The 16,260-nt window shown below is 46.3% G+C and overlaps 1 long non-coding RNA gene across 1 annotated transcript; it reads left to right on the top strand.

The window, feature by feature from the left end:
• Positions 1 to 3,798: 3,798 nt before the first annotated feature.
• On the top strand, positions 3,799 to 16,192 carry LOC142584861 (uncharacterized). Its single transcript, XR_012828950.1, has 4 exons — positions 3,799 to 4,043; positions 4,996 to 5,065; positions 6,157 to 6,225; positions 16,071 to 16,192. It is a non-coding gene; the product is annotated as an uncharacterized LOC142584861 (long non-coding RNA).
• Positions 16,193 to 16,260: the final 68 nt, after the last annotated feature.

Here is a 16,260-nt window from a genome sequence, read left to right as displayed (position 1 = left end):
TGCTTTGCCTACTAGCACGTCATAGCACAGCTGTGGAAATGAAGGGATCCCGCTACCGGCCGTCAAGAGCGCGAGCGTCACCAGCCTCTGCGTGGCGACAAATTCATGCCAATATTTACGATATTATGATGAAATGCTCCATCCTAAATGCGTGAGCATTTCTATTCATTCCCAATAAGAAGTTTGTCCGTCCATCACGTATGGCGAATGCAATGGTTCATACCCCCTGAACAATGATTTATACCCCCGCAAGCAAGTAAAAAATGCAACAGCTCATACCTGCATAAGAGGAGGCTACAAGCGCTCAGCAAAGTGAAGTGAACAGTGCACACATTCATCGAAATCACCCATACAACACACAGAATAACATACGTTTCAATAAAGAAAAAGCTCAAAACAAGCGTCCGAACTACAAATAAAGCATTGCATAGTCTTTTGAGAAATTGTTGTGGTTGGTTTGTATTAGATTCGCTGGACATCCATGTTGATAAGGACCGATAAGGGTTGACAATGGTCGGATCATGTTCCATAAGGTTGACAACGACCGATGAGGGTTGATAGCTGTTTATGCTGGTCGGGTCAAGTTTCATAAGTTTGATATTGACACCGGGCTGCGTGGAGGTGAGAAAGTGGCACAATGCTTACACATACTTAGACAACTACCAGATGAATTTCTGCGTGAATTATTTTAGAGTTTGTTTATGGTTGTCGTAACGGCAGCAAAATATTTACGTTTCATTTCGCGCCAGGTCTAGCATTAACTAATTTCGAAAGAGGGCAGGACTTGTCATTAACCGGTTTTTCAGAGCTTCAGTTTTCAAGCCTACCCGCCGCACTGCCATTCAGATTTATGAAACTATCGAATATTTTACAATTAAACTTCATGAACGTTTTCATTTGTCTTTATAGCTGGTTGTTCTACAGCTGCGAATGTGGGGCAGAGTTCTTGTTCACAAGGACACTACAATATAATGTTTCTAGTGCTCTACAGTCTGAATCCGGGTTAATCGCCAAGGCAACATCTGTGTCTGCGTGTTTGCCGCTCCCTTGTCCCATTTCACCGATGCCGAGCAAAGCTTGGACACTACTTTTGCCCCAAGCTCCAATTCCATTTTATTCCCAGGAACATTGGTACGATAACACTGCTAACAGCCGAAGTGGTTTACAAAGCGTGATGGGCAGACGCAAGAAACTAAGGCAGAACTCATCCTTTGGGGATTGTTTACACTAATGCAATTAGCCTTGAAGTAGTGGCACATATGTAAGTTGGTGATGAAAAATTCGTCATCAGTAGAGATAACGATGATGCAACAGTGGAGTATTAGGCTGCTTGTTCGGGCAACATACCCAGTGACCTAAATTCAGTTTAATTTTCAATTAAACTTAGTTTATTTCAACTCAAACATGTTGATGAGCGTGGGCAATAAGCTTTTGTATTGCTTGACGATGTCCGCAGCCTTTTTAGACAGACAGTGCGAGAACATAGGGTGAGGTGTTATAGATATTCAATGCATCCATCGTTTTCTCAACAAGTAGTTGTGTTACGTAATGCACATATATAGAATGATATGGCGAAAAAAATCACATATAGAATAAGCGTTTGAAATGATCGAAGTGAACCGAAATTTAAAAACACAACCAAACATAAATAACAATCCAATCCCTTGGAACATTCTTACATAAATGAAGTTAAAAATGTGTCACGCGATACATCCTGCAATTCAAGTAATGCATGGTGACAAAATATGCAGTTTTTCCTTTTTGCCGAAGCAGGAGAAAAAGAAAGAACAATAAAAAATGTTAGACAACGTAGATTTTGTTCAGAACAGACCGCAAGCCAAACCACTACATTTAATATGTGTACTTAGTCTTTGCCCGTCGTACCTCGCAGGCTTCGCAATACGTGTACTTAGTTTCCCCTCCCTGAGTTATAAGCTCAAGGTAATGTTTAAAATGTTACTATTTCTTGAACAGAAGTCTTATACCGTTGAATTAGTATTGAGACCTAAATATTACGTTTAGGAAGTAAACATCCCTTTCAAAAATGAGGCGTGTACGCACATTGTGGGGAACTTTCAGAATGCTCTCAGTACAATTTTTTTGTATTCTATGTAACGTAGTAATAGTAGTAAGTCATACTGCACCAAACAACACGACAGTAGTTAATGCGACTGAAAAAAATTTGGCCTTATATAGGGGGAAGCTTTGGTGTTTTAAAAAGAAAATAATTCAGAGGACTCATCGCAGAAATAATGTGCACGTTATTGCGATTATCACAGAAGCAATGCAGCAACAGTATTGCCAACGCCGAAACATGTATGCAGCCAGGACATGTACTCTCGCGCTTCCGACTGCACAGGCTGCGCCATCTAGCGGCGTCACCGTAAGGTTCCGGCCTAGCGCGGGTGCGCATTTACATTCGCTCGCCTGTGCAGCCGGTCGACTGCAGCGCCGCCCCCGCGGCACCAACGGGAACTATATATCTAGGTAACTTTTCGCCCTAGGGGAGCGTAGGTCCCTAGGTGTCGTGTAAAAAACGCACCTAGCTCCTGAAACGCCCTAGTCCCCATGCGCTCGCTCGCGCGGGGCCCATAGAAATATACCCATAGCGCAGATAGTATGTGGTAGTATCAGCATGTATCAGTGGTAGTATTGTTTGTGTCAACTCGCCGGAGTAGCAGAGTAGGCGGTTCATTGTGCGTGCACGCGAGCAGCACGAACGAAGCGATATAAGGTGGAACGGCGCGTTTTACGGCAATTGAAGTTGTGTGTGTGTGACGCGCTTGGTGTGTGCAAAGAGCAATTTAGTTGCGCGTGTGACGAATGTGTATGCGCAAATAGCACGACCACGAACGAAGATGGAACATCGCGTTTTAGCGTGCGCAAACAGCAATCGAGTTGCGTGTATGACGCGTTCGTTCGCGCAAACAGCACGACCACGAACGAAGCGATGCAACGTGGAACAGCGCGTTTTGCGCAATCTAGTTGTGTGTGTGTGTGTGCGTGGCGCGTTTGTGGTGTGCAAAGACCACGACGACGATCGTCTTCTAACTGCGCCAGAGCAAACCGATTGTTGGATTCTACATAGGTATTGAACGGGCGTTAAACCTAGAGAAACACGGGATTGCGACGCTACTAGCCGCGATGTATAGCACTGTACACGTACGTACGTAAGTTTACAGCACAGACTTAATTCGGAGTGAAGGGACACGCCACGAGTGATTTGTATGTGGAGGTTAACTCATACGTGCATTAATTAGCGGCGGTATAGGGAAAAAAAGGGGGGGGGGGCGGGAGCGGAGGGAGGCGGGATTGCTGAGACAGGTGCTCGAAAGCGTTTCCACGCATGTTTTGTCGGTGTACTCGATGAACTAAATGCCGCTTTAAAGAAATTGTGACGAAATGTTGGCATGTGCGTAGTGGCACAGTTTAAAATGTGTCGGAGAGTAAATCCGAAAAGAACCGAAGCATACCATGTGTAAAAAATGTGTGAAAACTACAGCTGCAAGCTTATGTTATGCAGCATTGACCGATGTCGAGATATTGTTCTCATGAACGTAGCATCCATCGCCTTTGCACGCATGTGCTGGCTTCGGCGCACTATCATCAAGGCATTGATCAAGGTTAATAAAACTGTACCCGCAAAGAGTGCGTCGCCCTGGTTTCGGTTTCGGTTCCCAACAGTTTGTAAATTGTGCTTTTTGTTGGCGATTCTCTAGACAAGGGATGAAAACGAAAAGTGGCAATTAAAATAAGCAACACGTAGAATATTTTAAACGAAAAACTGTTTCAACATTTCTTTATGTAACTAATTCTAAGGCTCTAAGCGCCACCTATTTCCGGCAGTCAAAATGTGCCATGGCGGCTTCCTGTCAATTGGATGTGAGCGTAGCATGGGAGCTTCAATGGTACATCTCAGCTTTTTTGGTTATCCCCAGCTGTTCCTTATATTTCCTCGTAATAACTCTTTCTTGTACCCAATAGAATACCGAATATGAATCGTATAGAAGCTCAGAGGCTGCACCTGTCATTCACATAGACAGGTAAGGTAGCTGTTCGCGACCACTTTCAACTCATCTGGGACGTACATAATTTTTTTGTTATTTATGCATGCTTAGGCATCATTTTTCACGCCGCCTGAAGTTCTCGCTAAAAGTACGCTTTAAATGCACTGCACGCCTTAAATTGACACCCATCTGTAACGTGTTTGAGCCGTTATTTATAGCCCATATTTTGCGGACTACGATTTTAACCTCATGCGCACTACCGCCCGTTTGTTCTGTTGCGCTCGCGATATCAATGTTTTTAGATCCAGAAGGCTGCTTCCGCATGAAAAAAGAGACTCGCCGTGTTAGATTGTACACATGGAAAGCGAACGCTGTGACACATTCTTTAAATTGGCCGACTTTGCAAGCGGTGGCATCATTGCCGTCGTCGAAGTGTGTATACAGGCACGCTATAATAGAGACATACGTATTTACAGTGCCAAATGAACAATTTGGTGTTTCGTCCCTTGGCGCTCTCCTGCTCGGTCTGACAGGCAGGTGTCACGCAGTGCGTTGCACTGAAAGCGCATGAGCATACCGCGAAATCTACGCGAGCGTTTTTATAGACAAATGCTCGAAGATTTCTATCACCAGCTGCCACTTGAAAGTGCGTTTAGCTAGCAGGCCAGCAGTGTAGTGTCTGCGCTTTCAAGCATACACTTGATCATACGAAGATAATGAGACAAAGTGTAAACACATGAATGACAGATTCACTATTTCTTGACACTCGTAAATCCTCAAACCTGCCAATTGTTCGTTAGTGCGTGAAAAAGTGGAATTTTGTGATGTTTAAAAGCAGACATTGGTTCATCCAAACGTGGCTTTGCCTAGGCCGTCGCATTGTTTGAATGAATTATCAAATGCATGGGCATTGGAGCAATGAGGTGATGTAGCTGAAAAATGCACCTTTGTTCTCTTTTCACTTTGCCTCATGGTATTCTGTCTCAAGTTTAGCCATTGTCAAAGCAGCAATTTCGACTGGCACAGCAACACTCATCTGAATGGCATCTGTCAATGTCGTAAGTTGTCATTGCTCCTTTCAGCACATATGTTACATGGTCTTTGACATCTTCAGTACGACCTAAATGTGTTTCACAGCTGTGATTGCCGCAGTGCATATAGAAGCAACGAAGTGATCCCAAATACTTTTGCAGAATAACTGAAATGTGGGCAAGTTCATTCGGATTCATGATTGTGGCAGATTTGAACCCAACACTGTGTAACACTACTACACAGACTGGCGTTTCGGGTAGTTGAGACACGAGTCTTATTAAAACCTCGTTGAGATTTGACAAACTGTTAGCTAGGTGGGATAAAGTAATTGTGATTCAGAATGGTAGCCTCAACATTGAGCACAAGGCAAGAGGTGAGTTTTTTATTGTGATCATTTTCTACAAGCATGCACATTAGCGTTACAGTAGTACAAGCATCTTTGTAGCACATCCTTCCCTGTATAAAAAGGGTCATGTTGCTTACTGCTTAGCTGGTGTTATGCATTGTCCACTTCTATGGTGTTGATGCCCAGGATCTCTACAAAACGGAACCTCTTCGGTACAGTCGTGTGGCTGCTTGTGTTAGTCTCCCCTAGCCAGAGGCATGAAGGGCGGTCACTGACCAAGTCTGATGTATAACCCGACGTTTTGGAACTACACACGGGTTCCTTGTTCACTGAGTAGGACAGGAAATCGTCGTCACTTATGTAGCCAGCATGTGACGTAATGAACATGTGTAAATGGCAGGCATAGTCCCTGGTGTCCGGTTCATCGTAGCTGGCGTCAATTGAACGATTAGCAATTCTAGCAGCCGCCAGGATGACATGTTCTTTTCTTTGGCAACAACAGTGGCATTGTCCCAGTCAATCTTGTGACTATGTTCCTGCGCATGCTCGGCAAATAATAGTCGTGTGACTATTATTTCTTAGATCACGTTTTTTTTTTTTTTTTTCGTTTCCATGCCTGACCAGCCGAACTTTCATCGAACCCTTGATTATGCAGCCAGAGGCAGTGGCACTCGTTGTGTCCTGTTTGAGATGAATGGTCTTTTTGTCTGTGTCTATCCACTATCACCTGGGCTTATCTCCTGGCTGCTGAAGTGTGCCTGCATTTTCCAGGTCAACTACTCGGACATTAATGTCTGGATACAAATTGGGTAGATCTTGTATGCCATGCCCAACATCAGAGTAAGTTTTCTGTTTCTGCTTGCACTTTTGCTCATGCACTTTCATTTTCCTCGGGTCCGGGAGTTGTGGAAAGAAGCTGTTTGCAGTAGCTGGAAGTGTAGTCCTAAGCCTTTGGCTCGTAAGCATTTGCACTAGCGAGGAGCTATTTTTCAGAAGGCTCAGTCTATAATCGTGTGTCTTGTAGGCATCACCTGACGTCTCAAGGGAGTTCTTGGATAAGCTTATGGTGGCTTCTGTGAGATCATTGCGCTGTTGGTAGCGTGGACTGCACGCCATTTGTTGGAATTCTTATGAATTCTGCAAACAGCGAGCTGCGCCCTTTTGGAAGCTACAGTTTGTTGCGGTTCACGACCACTACACTATTGCACGCCTTGTGAAAACAAAGAGACATTGAGTCGCAACCACAGGTCCTGTCAAACTAGCCAGTACTAGCTCAGGATACCCTTACTAGTATTTTGTGACGATGAGCCACCACACCCCTCCAATAGAAAATATGTCCATAGTGAACTTCTGTAACAGCTTTTCTCGGAATCCCAATTGCAGGAGTGTCACCCTTCTCTTAGCCCTGTGGTACTAGCATGTACGACATGACTTGGAAGACATTTGCTGTTTGTATGTATTTATGATGCAGCACTTTGTCATCTTGATAGGCATTTTTTGATTTCAAAGTGGCCTTCAAGTGAGAAGTGCTGGGTGGGTAAGCTCCTGTAGCTTCTTGGGCGCGATGGTTTTATTGCCAAAATATCAACATGTCTTGGACTACATTGTCCTTGTAAAGCCAGAATTCTTTCAGAGTTTGCAACACCTTGTCCAGCTCTTTCAAGTGAAAATGCAAAGTTGGCAGCAGCATTAATCTAGCACTTGTTCTTTCTTCAATTGTTGTAAAGAAGGTGGGGAGAGGCAGCATGCATAGCCTTCAATCTTGGTAGGCCCTTGTGGTGCCTGTTATTCTCCTTCACATGAGAACTTCACAGTGTATCAGCTGCGGGAAAGTCTTTGCCTAAGATGTACATTATGCCTCGTAATGCATCAATCATGTGCTCATTTTATAGATTGGGAAACAGATTGTTGCCCCATTTATAGAATTTATCTCGAGCTTGCAAGAAAGAAAGCACTTCTTTCTATATCTGGGCATAGCCAGGCATTCTGTCTCTGCAAAATATCTTGAGGCGTATCTAGTAACATGTTGCCCATCGTCTTGCTTTTGGCTGAGCACTGCAACTAGACCACAGCACAAAGCATCAGCTGTGATTAGCAGCTGGTCTCTCATTTTGAGGAGCACCAGCCAAGCACTGGATCTGAAGAAAGTATTTCTTTCCATTTTGAGAATTCTGGAACCTGTGTGGGTTCCAGACAAACCATGCTTTGAAAACAGCATGCTGGACAATGGGTGTAGTGTTTGCATGTTAGGAGCGAATAAACCTAGATAGGTGGTCATGCCCATTAGCAGCAGTATTTCTGGAGGATGGTCTTGGCATGTCTGTGACAGCTTTGAGCTTGTTTTCGTTCATGTGCCCCAAGTAGGATGTTATTGTGATGCCAAACTTACATTTCTCTTTGTGGATGGCAGCTCTTGCACAGTGGGTGCCCTCAAATGTACTGCAGAGTTCGTTGTGTTCATGTTTAGTTGAGCACCAACTGATAACCTCTACCATATGACAAGCAACACATATAAGTTCTGGATGAATATCATTCATATACCATTGTGTTTGATCTGGGGCACACCAGATACCAAATCGCATGAGCAGTTAAAGCGAAACCAACGGAACGGTGCTGTAAAGGTGGTCAAGAACTTTCTGTAATTTTGAGGGATTTGCCAAAACCCTGAATTTGGGCATCAATTTTTCATACACCAAGCTGTGACTTGTAGTATCTGAAGGGTATGGTCTACTGCAGGAATTGGCTCATAGGGCTTGCTTGTTCAGTTTTTGTGTAATCCATAAAAGTGTGGAGTGCTCCTGATGGCTTCGTCACCATAAGCATGCACCAAGGAGTTGGCTCTGTCATAGCTGTCGTAAAACCAGTCTTAAACCTGGAGAAGTTTGGCTTTCGTCTTCTATAAAAGCAGCCATACAAAACAGTGAAATATTAGTGCACAGGACACAGGCTCCAGTTTCAACATTGTCATGCAAGCTGCGCAAAGTATTTGAGGATGCGGCTTTGAATCTCCACAACCATTAACATTCTCAATCTGTCTAAGCACTCGACTTCAGCTTCACAATCACCTCTGTGACCTATTTAGCAAATTTATTTGGAAATAGCAGCATTCTGCCTGATGCACGAGATGGAACTTTATGTTGTGCTAGTTGCCTTACACACTGACCACAGTAACTTGGAGATCACCACCTTCTCGAAATGTCACGAACCACATTGTTTTCAGGGTGAGACAAGCAATCGTGTCTAATTATCATCTGTGACAAAAAATAACTGATGCCTGTGGCAAGGTGCCATTCAAGTGGTTGAGTTCCTCCAGGAGGTAGGGGGTGATACGAGTGAGAACCCTCAAAAGCCAATTATGGCCTTAGCCAAGCAGCCCCAGGTGACATAGTAAAGCTTTTTGGGCACAATGTCATTAGGCACCACCCTATATAATTTATTTGCTTCCACAACATCTGCATGGCTCGCGAGTGTCCGGTGGTAAATTTCTGAAGCCACATCAACCTCGATGTAGTATCCCTAGTTCCAAATACTTCAATCTGCATGCCACTATGTATGGTGGGGGTTACTGGGAAGGAGAATAACGAACAGCTACACATAGATAAAAACTCCCTAAAGGCTGTTATTGTGGAAGGACTGCCCAACATCAACACACGCTATATGATACAAGAATGTTGCTGCTATCAAAGATGAATTCAGTCAGTAATTGAGGATGAAGATAGTTTTACTCAATAGCCTTATAAAAAATGGTAAAAGAAAGCTAATAAATTTGTAACATGTTTTGAATCTTGTCTGAAAAAAAAATCATTAGTATGTCTTCAAATATCTCGCGCAGCCGGTAATCGTGTTCTACTTCTTCATGACCTTCAGGTACGCTAGAGAAGTCTTTCTCATCATTGGGCTAAAAAATGTAGTTGAGCAAAAGGAGTAGACCTAGGTGGCTGACAGGATGGCTCTTCTTTAAGTGCTGTGCGTAGAAGAAAAAAACATGCAAACATCTTCAACACTGTAATGGGCACTAACTGTTAGGGATGAAACATGAAAAACCCTAAGGAAAACATTTAGGTTTGGTGGATATGTAGAAAATACACAGAGACTAAAGACAATGAAGGACAACGAAAAATGTTTGTGTAAGCTTCTTCAACAATGCGTTTGTTGCCTGTAGACAACACCAGGCAGAACTCGGAAAGCGACCTTCACCCCAATTCGACGTCAATTCTGCGTGCAATTTGTGCATATTGACACAAAGGTGTGGGGCTCCTGCACTGCAGAACAGCGCGCGCAAAGGTCGGCTTCAAGAAAGATAATAAAGTGCGTAAGCTGCACGCTCTTGTTCTGCCCCACCATTAAAGAGAAGCATACATTTTGCAAGACTCTGTCTCCAATCTACGTTACATTTTTCGGCGGAGGTGTGGGGTACGTGCTACCACTCGCAGATCGAACGCCGTCTACAAGCCCAGTACGAAGTCCGGTCAAGCTGACTCCCGTGCAGGTACGGAAAGCTGTCGACTTCAAGGACTGCCACCTGAGCACGAGCCTCTACGCAATCAAGTCAGAAGGATGAATACATTGGTTCCACCTTCTTCATCGGCCGCCCCGACCGAGGTCGTCCTCAACCAGCCACGAATCCCCACGTCCTTCCATGGGGACACCTTTGAGGATGTAGAGGACTGGCTCGATCACTTTGAGCGTGTCGCAGAATTCAACGTCTGGACTACAGAGCGCAAACTACGCAACACCTACTTTGCCCTCGAGGACTATGCACGGACCTGGTTTGAGAACCGTGAGGCAGGGCCCTATCGACATGGGACGAATTCCGACGGCAGCTAATCAGCACATACGCCAGCTTCGATCGCAAGGAGCGAGCTGAATCTGCAATGCAGGCGAGAGTACAGAGGCCGAACGAAAGCGTCGCAATGTTTCTCAAAGGTATGTGCCGACTTTTCCGACACGCAGATCCGTCCATGCCAGAAGAAAAGAAGCTAAGGAATTTGATACGCAGTGTCGAGCAAGAGTTATTCGGTGCCCTAATACGCAACCCACCAAATATTGTTGCAGAGTTTCTCGCGGAAGCCGTATCGATGGAAAAGGCACTGCAGCAGCGAACAAGGCAGAACCGCGACGTGTCGACCCTATCGCGTGATTCTCTCGCTATATCCCTGGACAATATTAATCCCTTGTGGGAGCTCCTTAGGCTTATCGTTCGAGAGGAGCTTCAAAAGCTTCAGGTGGCTCCAGCATCGGTACAGCGACCTGCTCTGTCTGAGGTCGTCCGGGAGGAAATCAGGCAGGCAGTCCAAGTCCCAGAGCGAAGCGAGACACCACAGCACAAGGTACGGCAGCCACAACCTCGCATGTCGTATACAGAAGCTGCACGAAGTTCGTTGTCCCCGATTTTTCGCGATGTGAGCGACGTCCTGGACCTTCTTGGTGTGCGCGCCGTTGAACAAGACACTCGCCTCGTTGCACGCCATTCATGGCTGAAACACACCCACCCCACAAGAGCGACGTATGGCGCTCCGCAGACCGGAGGCCCTTGTGTTTTCATTGCGGTGAAGCCGATCACCTCTACAGGGCGTGTTCCTACCAATGAGCTGGGCTCCGTGAATTTTCACTGAATGCGCCGTGCCCGTGCAATGGTGAATGCGCCCTGGAGATTGACGCATACCTCGTTTGCTTTGCCCCACGATTCCGTGAACCCCGGTCACCGTCACCCGCTCGAAACAGGTCTTCCAGCCCCCTATTCAAGCTGAGAGCAACGAGATGTCGCTCACTCAGCCCAGCCTCCCGGGAAAACCGAGTCCAACGACCTGCGGAGGAAGAGGTCGCTGATGTTGCGAACGCTGAAGATCCTCCACTGCAAGGACCGCGATATGACGTAATTGAGACGCAAAGAAAGCAGTGTAGTTCCGTACCAGTTACCACAGATGACCACGAGGTCATGGCGTTAATCGAAACGGGTGCGGACACATCTGTTATGAGCCAGAATCTCGCGCGTATACTGAACAAAGTTTCGACGCAATGGACCGAAACTCAGATTCGTACTGCAGGAGGTCATCTCATAACTCCAATGGTCCGGTGCACGGCACGAGTCAACATTCGGGGCTTCACGTACATCGGCGACTTCGTCAGTCTTCCTGAATGTTCAAAGGACCTTATACTCGGCATGGATTTCCTTCAGGCGAACGGTCCATCATCGACCTGCAAGAGTCTAGAGTCAGCTTCACTACTACGCAAGCCATAGCGAACAGTAATGACAACGACCGTGACATCGCGCTTCACGTAACTGACGATCACATCACGTTGCGACCCAAGAGCAGCATGCTTACCCTTGTCCAATGCGACATGGAGGACGCCGCCGAAGCAATTGCTGAGGCAAACATGCCCCTGCTTCTTGAGCGCCACATTTGTATAGCCAGAGGGCTTCTTCAGGTGCAAAACAAATGTTCAGTCGTTTTGCTAACAAACTTTAGCAACGATTATCGGCATGTACCGCGAGGAACAACATGGCCGAACTGAGCTCATTTCTTCACGAAATCACTAACGTTACTGACATTTCCACATTGGAAACCGCATCGTCTCAGCAGTCTGGGTTCCCCAGCCTAAAAGAACGGATTCACGTTAACGCCGCTCTGCCAGACCATCAGAAAGACCGTCTACTGAGTCTCGCGAATGAATTTGTGGACTGTTTTTCAACGTCATCCAAAGTGCGGCGCAAGTGTATCACAAAACACCGCATTATTACGGACGAGTCTGCATGTCCTGTCCGTCAGCATCCTTACAGAGATGCTCCAAGACGACGTGATCCAGCCATCCACCAGCCCGTGGGCCTCCCCTGTAGTGTTAGAAAGAAAGACAACACACTATGCTTCTGTGAAGATTACAGAAAGTTGAACCGTGTCACCAAGCGTGATGTTTATTCATTGCCACGCATCGACGACGCATCGGATCGTCTACAACATGCCAAGTTTCTTTCTTTGTTGGATCTTAAATCAGGATATTGGCTAATCGAAGTTGATGAACAGGATCGTGAAAAAACAGCATTTGTGACGCCTGATAGGCTGTATGAGTTCAAAAATTCTCCCCTTCGGTCTCTGTTCCGCACCTGCCACCTTTCAGCGGACGATGGATACCGTGCTTGCTGAACTCAAATGGCAAACCTGCGTCGTATACTTAAACAATGTCGTTGTGTTCTCGAGCACGTTTGACGAACATCTCGCATGACTCGAGGGTGTCCTGCGATCCATACTGCCAGCCTCACCATCAAGCCTGAAAAACGCTACTTCGGGTTCCAAGAGCTCAAATTTTTTGGCCATGTCGTTGGTCCTCAAGGCGTCCGACCAGACCCCGACAAGTTAGCTGCCGTCGCTGAGTTTTCACCACTCACAGACAAGAAGGCTGTCCAACGCTTCCTTAGTTTGTGCGCATATTATGGGCGCTTCGTCAAGGGCTTCTCGAGAATTGCTGAGCCTCTAACAGGGCTTACATGCGATGATGCGCCTTTCATTTGGGCGGACGAGCAGCAGCAATCGTTCAATGAAATGCGCAAGCGTTTGCAAGAGGCCCCGATACTTGCTCATTTCAACGAAGACGCTGACACTGAAATCCATACTGATGCCAGCAATGAGAGTCTCGGTGCTTGTGCAGTGGCAAGCTGGTGCGGAACGACCCGTTGCTTATGCAAGCCGCAGTCTCACCAAGTCTTGAGAAAAACTACTCAACCACTGAAAAAGAATGCTTAACGGTTGTGTGGGCAATTGGTAAATTCCGACCCTACTTGTACGGTAGACCCTTTAACGCTGTGAGCGATCAACCACGCCCTGTGCTGGCTTGCCAACCTCAAGGATCCTTCAGGCAAACTAGACCATTGGAGCCCTCACTTACAAGAGTATGATATTACAGTTGTCTACCGATCTGGCAGGAAGCACAGTGACGCCGACTGTTTGTCACGTGCACCACTCCCTACGACTTCATTGGACCCTGACCATGACTTGCCATTTGTCGCCGTTATCGACGCCATAAAGATGGTTGAGCACCAGCACGCTGACGCTGAGCTGCTGCCGTGGATCAAACACCTCCAAGGAGTTGAAGGTGTTTTACCCTGCTTGCTCATGTGCGGCTTATCATCATACTACTTGCACAACAACGTCGTTTACAGGAAAAACTGCGGAAGCGGCCCCAATACGTACCTCCTTGTCGTGCCGTCGGCGCTACGCCACAACATTTTGCGAGCCTGCCATCATGAGCCATGCGCGGGACACCTGGGATTCGCCAAGACTTTAGGCAAGGATACGACAAATATTACTGGCCCCGGCCATATTCTTCTGTGCAACGGTACATGAAGACCTGCCATGATTGTCAGTGCCGCAAGAAAGCACCAGTTAAACCGACTGGCTTTCTCCATCCTGTGGACCTTCCTCAAGCACCGTTCCAACAAATAGGAATGGATCTACTTGGGCCATTCCCAGTGACCTCTTCGCGCAACAGATGGATAGTCGTCGCTACCGACTACTTAACCCGGTACGCCGAAACCGAAGCTATTTCGCAAGTAAATTTATATGAAGTGGCCAAGTTCTTTGTACGCCGCATCGTCCTACGACATGGTGCACCGTCTGTTCTCATCACTGACCACGTTACAGCATTTACAGCGGAACTTATGCAGGATGTTCTCCAGCTGACGCATAGCTCTCACCGCAAGAACACTGCATATCACCCTCAAACCAATGGATTAATGGAACGTCTGAACAGAACACTGGCTGATATGCTCTCCACGTATGTCGACGAAGAGCACAAGACGTGGGACACGATCTTACCCTATGCGACTTTCGGGTATAACGCTGCTGTACAGGAGACTACATAGCTTACGCTGTTCGAACTTGTGTAGGCGCCACGTCAGGTCAACACTTGACGCCATGCTACCTATGGCTGATAATAGCCCGACCAGCGAACACGTAGAAGAGTTCGTACAAAGAGCCGAAGAGGCACGCCAGCTTGCTCGGCATCGTATCCGGAGCCAACAGCATACCGCCACCCTTCGATACAACCAGGGTCGTTGCGACATCCATTACAATACCGGCGGCTGCGTGTGGGTCTGGACGCCCGTCCGCCACCATGGACTCTCAGAAAAGTTGATCCGCTCGTATTTTGGTCCCTACAAGGTTACACACCGCCTCAGTGACGTGACCTACGAAGTGGTCCCCTGCAGTTCTGAGCCCAGTTCACTACGTCGTCGTCCTCCCGCTGAAGTTGTTCGTGTAGTGCGCATGAAACCCTACTATACGCATACCTGAATGCTGAGATGCACCTGAGGAGCTCCATTTCTTATGTAGCTGAAAGAGCTTTTTGAACAGAGACGGTCGCTCTTCTCATGGGAGGCAATTGACACAAAGATGTGGGGCTCCCGCACCGCAGGACGGCGCACGCAAAGGTCGGTGCCACTAAAGACGATGAAGTACGTAAGCTGCACGCTCTTGTTCTGGCCCGCCATTAAAGAGAAGCGTATATCTTGCAAGACTCTTGTCTCCAATCTACGTTACAATGTAATCGTTGTCGGGTGTAAAATTAAGCTTTATATTGCATGTTTTACACATTACTCATCTGATGCCTTAGCAGCGATGGTTTTTCCTCTGCCTTTCTTGTAAAAAAATTTTGGGAAGTGCCCACGTGCATCTACTTTTATTTATTTTTTTTTGTGCATGGCACATGTGCTGTTAGCCTGGAACTGATTCACAATGGTATTAACAGCCATAGCGTTCAGGGCACCGTGTCGCTGAAAATCCAGCAGTGGTGTTGGCGACCTTTTCCATATGAGAAAATTTATCCCGAACCATGCATCCTGATTCGTGCAGGCCCTCCACGTGGCATATAGGCGTTACTGAACTAATTAAAATTCTCAAAGTATAATGTGTCAAAATTTCATAAAGTATGGCTTGCACACAACTTTGAGACATGATAGCGTTGGATTGTAATTTGAATATGCGAGAAAACATCATTCTGTTGCGCGGAAACTCAAACACAAACCCCTTTTCCAGCTGCCATTTCAGGTATGTCTTAGGAGTGGCATGCCCCAGAAAGCTCGCCTTCGCGCATAGCGGGGCGAAACGCGAAAACACCCGTGTGCTTAGATTTAGGTGCACGTTAAAGAACCCCAGGTGGTCAAAATTTCCGGAGTCCTCCACTACGGCGTGCCTCATAATCAGAAAGTGGTTTTGGCACGTAAAACCCCAAATATTATTATTATTATTATTCGCGCATAGCGTTTGCCACCGGCATTTCAAGGGAAACATTACAGAAGCATAAGCTGCAGTTGCCCGGAAGCGTGAGAAGCAGCCAGGGATCTTTTAATGCTATCGTGTTCCACTCTTAAAGGCGCAGCTTAAGTGTCCTCCAACCTTTTTTTTTTTTTTCGCTGTTTGGGGACTGCCTTCTCGAAGGTGTTGCTTCGTTTCCTTTCTGCTGTAGGGTGAATGCAATATCTGCTTTGAACAACAGCAAAGCCACGTTTTGATTGCACTTGATGCTGGCCGCACTAGCGCGGCATCTCTCCTATCCAACAGTTCACTATGATGTTATCACTGAAATAGAATACACAGGACACCTTCGTGTACCACTTCATCTACCTCGAAGTAATATGCCATAGCTCTATGATCATATCCTTAACATCCACTACTTTCTTGGATTCATTTCAGATAGCTGGAATGTACAGACTAAAAAAGCTCGGAAGCGCTTGCACTCTTTGGAGAATTTTGTATGAGCATTTTCAGGCTGTTCTGGTGACAATAAAAAATACTGGCTCTCCTGTAATCGAGAATAGATGTAAGCATGAAATGGCTGCCGACAAAGCAGATTGATTGTAGATGTTACTAGCCACAATCTTAA

The sequence above is a fragment of the Dermacentor variabilis genome, chromosome 6 (genome assembly GCF_050947875.1).
Source record: "Dermacentor variabilis isolate Ectoservices chromosome 6, ASM5094787v1, whole genome shotgun sequence".
NCBI lineage: Eukaryota > Metazoa > Arthropoda > Arachnida > Ixodida > Ixodidae > Dermacentor > Dermacentor variabilis.
Note: the sequence above shows the minus strand (reverse complement) of the source record. Positions and strands in the feature narration are given on the sequence as shown.